This window comes from Penaeus japonicus, unplaced genomic scaffold, assembly GCF_977035675.1.
Source record: "Penaeus japonicus unplaced genomic scaffold, GWHDUDI00000001_assembly GWHDUDI00000042, whole genome shotgun sequence".
In the NCBI taxonomy this organism is placed as follows: Eukaryota; Metazoa; Arthropoda; class Malacostraca; order Decapoda; family Penaeidae; genus Penaeus; species Penaeus japonicus.
Window position 1 is genome coordinate 19,325,474 of NW_028234444.1, and position 5,208 is coordinate 19,330,681.

At 38.0% G+C, this 5,208-nt stretch overlaps 1 long non-coding RNA gene across 1 annotated transcript in view; it reads left to right on the forward strand.

The window, feature by feature from the left end:
- LOC122245213 (uncharacterized) overlaps positions 1-370 on the forward strand; it is a 980-nt gene extending 610 nt beyond the window's left edge. The window contains exon 2 of the long non-coding RNA XR_015190795.1: positions 1-370. This exon is cut by the window's left edge and continues 208 nt beyond it. This is a non-coding gene — a long non-coding RNA (uncharacterized LOC122245213).
- Positions 371-5,208: the final 4,838 nt, after the last annotated feature.

The window sequence follows — 5,208 nt, forward strand, 5'->3', positions numbered from 1 at the left end:
GTTTAGCCTTTTCTTGACATCATGCCATTCCCTTACCTCATGTTACTCTTCTTAAGTAGAAAGACCCTTGGTACCTTTACCCAAAGGATTACCTTCTATGTTATTACTTATTAGATGATATTGAATAATTTGTGCTTAATACTCAGTAAATAATACCTACACCTATTTCTGCCTGACAGCCTCTTTGTGGATATCGGGAACGTGTAGACTGCCCACGAACATGTGTTTTATTTTTTCTGAACCTATTTAGTCCTGTGGCGAAATAGGTTCCGTAACGGAATCAGTTCTGAATGTTAGGAATGGAAATCTTTTTTGTACTTATCAAGACTCTCGAAATCTTGTTTCTCATATCAATAAAATTGGATAGATATGTTTTATTTTCTTGTTTTTTCCTGTTTTGTCCCTTCTGTATTCCTATGTTTCTTATAACTTTTTACATAATGATTATTCACTAAGGTTAGATCCACCGTTCAAGGTGCATCATCAATTCAGAAATCTTTTGTCACATTATGATTATTATTTTTTTTAATGCGTTCATTTTACTATGGTTATTTGTTTCTTGAGTCAACGCATCTATCTGTTTATCTGTCTCCTTATATTTCTGTCTTTCTAACTCTAGCTATCTTCCCATCTCTTTGTCTATCTTATTTTATCACTCTTGTCTATATCTATCCTCCGAAATATCTATCTTTATATCCTTCTTTCTTTCCAATTATCTCTCTGGCTATCTTCTTATCTGTCTCTCTACCCATCTCTTCTTTGTTTGCTTTCCTTCACATCAATCTTTTTTCCCTATATCTCTCTATATTTACATAATGCACATACAGTTTTAGCTAACATGCACAGTAGCCTGACTACTTTCCCCCCCCCCCCCCCCTTATCTTCCTCTTTCTCTCCTTCTTCTCATCATCTTCCCCCTTATCTTCCTCTTCCTTATACTTTTTCCTGTCTCCTCCCCTTCCTCCTCTCTTTTTTCTCCTCCTATTCCTTCTTCGTCTTCTTCGTCTTTCCCTTCTCCTCCACTTAACCTTCTCCTTCCTAACCCCCCTTACCCCATATCTTCTTCTTCCTCCTTCCCTTCTCCTCCCCTTCCACCTTCCCATCACCCTCCCCTTATCTTCCCCATCCTCTTCCCTCTTTCCCTTTCCCCTTCCTTCTTACATTCCTCCTTTAAAGGTTATTGATGACCATTGTCCTTTCTTCTCAATATTCCTGAATTGAATTTAAATGATCCAGTGAGTCATTTTAGCTCAAAGGTCCAAGCGACGAGAATTTTTCTTTCTCACGTTTTTTACGATATTTTGATAGTATATGTGTATCTTTGTGGATACCAGCCTTCTGGTTAGCTCATTGGTAGCGTGTCGACTTCACATCCCCGTGGTCGGCAGATCGAGTCCCGTCCAAGCTCGTGAGCTTCCACTGTCACCTGGCGGTCACTGACGTAACTGGGCACAGCGTTGGGTAAGGACCAAGCTCAGATCGAGTCAACACTCGTTGTCACACTCTCTCACGAGTCAGCACACGCTGGCACAGGCGGGCTCGCGTCAGTGCATACAAGGCCGGCGTAGCATCTGCTCCGCATATCTGGCTTATCCTTATCCTTATTGTGGATATCCTGGCCCATTGCAGAATGTAACATCCCATACCTTTGGCGACAGGACTATAGGATTTACTGCACACACATATGTACATGTAAGCAAACACACACACAAAAAAAAGATAAACATACATGCATGCAGCTTCCCCAGGCAGACAGACAGAGAGAGAGATAGAGAGAGAGGGAGAGAGAGAGAGAGAGAGAGAGAGAGAGAGAGAGAGAGATGATCGAGAGAAGGTGCAGGTAGAGATGAGAGATAGTAATGAGGCGAGATGATGAGTCAATGTGAAGGGTGAGATGTATATATAGGAGTTAGGATGAGGTGAGAGTAGAGAGAGAGAAGACCTATCATTCATTATATGATGTTTTTTAGAGCTCCTATGTATTCACGATGATCTAGGGGCCAATAGCAGGATGACCTAAAGAGAAGGGTGGCGAGTATTTCTGAGAAAATAGCTGAAGATAAACGAGAGCTGCCGTCTTTTCTTGATCGTTGTTTAGTATCATAAAGTGGAGAAGATGTAAACGTTTTATTTTAGAAGGTATATATAAAGATTACTGTACTTTTTAATAGATTTATGAAGATTAATGTCAATCGCAACATGAGTTTAAAGATTCAATGTTAATGTAATGAAGTATGTGACACATATCTGGAATAGACTAGTCATAAAAAAAAAAGAGATAAGAAAAGTCAAAATGAAGAATATAGACTGTAGATAAGTCGAAACAACTAGTCACTCTCTCGTACAGAAACTGATGGTCAAAGAAATGGCAGACGAAGTTCATTGTTCAGATACTACTACAACTCCTAGAAACTGTATCTATCACAGCAATAGGTAACACAAACTCATTGACTCTTATTAATTCGCGCTCATCCACGGCCCTTTCCGACCACCTCACTAGGATTACATTATCATTTCCTCCGTGTTCTCCTTCATTCGCAGCACAATGCATTGTTATCACACGTATCAGGCTTCCGCTCCATCTCATACACCTTGTTTTGATTGTAATAGATTTTCTTCTCCTTCGTGCGGGCTAACAGAGATTATTTACAACGACCCAGGGAGTCTCCTCCTCTCTGGAGAGCCCCGGCCACGCCGCGAAAGCGACTCCGTCACCAAGCGGACTCTGGAGAGTCCGGCAGAGATCGCATGGCCGGAGAGGACTACTCCCTGGAGACGTCCGACCCCGACGCCTCAGACGACAGGCACCCTTACGTGTCCATCTGATCTGGAGAGCCCTGTTGCCATGGGGACACGGAGCTTACCATTTCGGACCCTTTCTCTACGCAACTTTACGCTTATTTACTGCAAGAATGTTACAGCATTTCTCTGGTGTTTTTATTTCCGCTATGAAGACTATATACTTAAATTGCATTGAAACAGAAGTGTAAATCTTTTTACAACAATGTAATTTTCTGGATAGATTAGTAGACGAGTAACACTACCACGTTTTTAAATGTCCAGCCCAAACAATATATTTTTTACTGCGGTAAGAAACCCCCACATTGTTGGCGGCCAGACCCGTGAACAAGACCCCATCAAGGTAAAAAATGTTATAGACTAGTTTCGGTGCGGTGAATACATGATGAAAAAGATAACAAAGGCAAGATGTGCGTGCAATGATTGGCTGACAAGAGCGTCTGAGGCCATAGGTGATACCCATGCTAAACCCGATGTCACATTAATAGAACTAGAACACGCCATCAAGCAGTATGGTAAGAGACTAGAGAAGTTTGACGAAGTACAAGAAGAGTATGAGAGTGTTGTAGAAGATAATGCACTCGATCAAGTATTGAATGACGCCCATGAATTTCGAAAACCGTGTGCCAAATTTAAGATGCTAACTGAAGCCAGAGTTAAACAATGAGTAGCGGCCGACGCGCAAGACGTAGTGTCCCAAGGAGTTCAAGCAGCTGTCAACATCAAGTTAACCAAGTTAGAGTTACAGACCAAGGTTTCGGGTGATGTTATTCAGTGGCAGTCGTTCTGAGACCAGTTCATTTTCCACATTGAAACATACAACTGACATTCCAGTAATGAGCAAGTGTGCATATTTATTGTCACTGCTGGAAGGAGATGCCAAGTGCTAATTATCAAGTGACGTGCGACCTAATGAAGGAGAGACGGCAGGGGAGAAAGATTCATCTTTACCCATGTCCAATCTCTTCTGAGTTGTAAACTTAGGAAAGTACAAGTGGTGAAAAGACAGTGACGCAGCTGTGGAAACTACGTGATGACGGAGAGTGATTTAGACTTTCTCCTCGACTTCTTGTATAAGGAAATCTCAAGATTGGAACAGTCCAAAGCCTTCAGGGGAAAAAAGAAATTTGTTGCTGAGGGAAAGACCGAAAGTAGTGCCCCCAAGGAGAAGAAGTTTCTGCTGCAGTCCTTCATAGCTCATCTAAGAAAGAACCTCTTGTCTGCTGTTTTTGTAAGAAGAAACGCAAGTCTGAAAACTGCTTCAATGTGCAGAAGTTAAGTGGGCAGGAACGAGGTGAGAAGATTAGAAGTCTAGGTATCTGCTTTAAGTGCCTTAACAACAGACACTCTTCAATATTCAGCAAAGCCTGGATAAGTGTGCAAGCTGCGAAGGCAACCACAATACCCTAATAAGCGGCGTCAAGTTGGACTTTAGCCTTAGAAAGGAAGAAGTTGTCAACCAGGGCTACAAGTCGGACGACGTAACACTCATGTCAGGTCGAGGTGTCAGGCCGCCAAGGGAAAAGTACGAGCTAGTGATGGTAGGATTGTTGTGGCTAAAGTGTTATTCGATAATGGGGCTGATGAAACCTATATAAGTAGTAGTTTTGTCAAGAAATGCAAACCACAATGGCTAACCAGTACCCCAATTCCCCATTCTAGTTTTGGGGGTCACAGTGCTGGAAAAGATGAACACAAATGTTATCAAATTGAATATGTTAGATAAGGATAGCAATGTTGTTCCTATCATTACAGCTGAAATTCCTAAAATTTATAAATCTCTTCTGAGACTTGCTGTGCCTAACCATGTGTTACATTCTTTCTCCCATGTTGAATTAGCAGATGATTAAAGCAGAGCCTCCCCAATTTTGATAGATGTGTTAATTGGTCTTGATTGCTGATGTACATAAATATATATATATATATATATATATATATATATATATATATATATATATATATATATATACAGTATATATATGCATATATATATATATAATATATATAAATATATATATATATATATATATATATAATATATATATATATATATATATGCAATATATAATACTATATATATATTAATATATATATAATATAAATATATATATATATATATATATATATATATATATATATAATATATATATATATATATATACAGTATATATATGCTATAATAATATATATATATATATATATATATATATATATATATATATATATATATATATATATACTATATGCATAATTATAGTACATATATGTATATATATATGTATATATTATATATATATATATATATATATATATATATATATATATATATATATATATATATAATATAAAATATATATATATATATGTATATATAAATATATATAATATTGATATATATATAATATATAT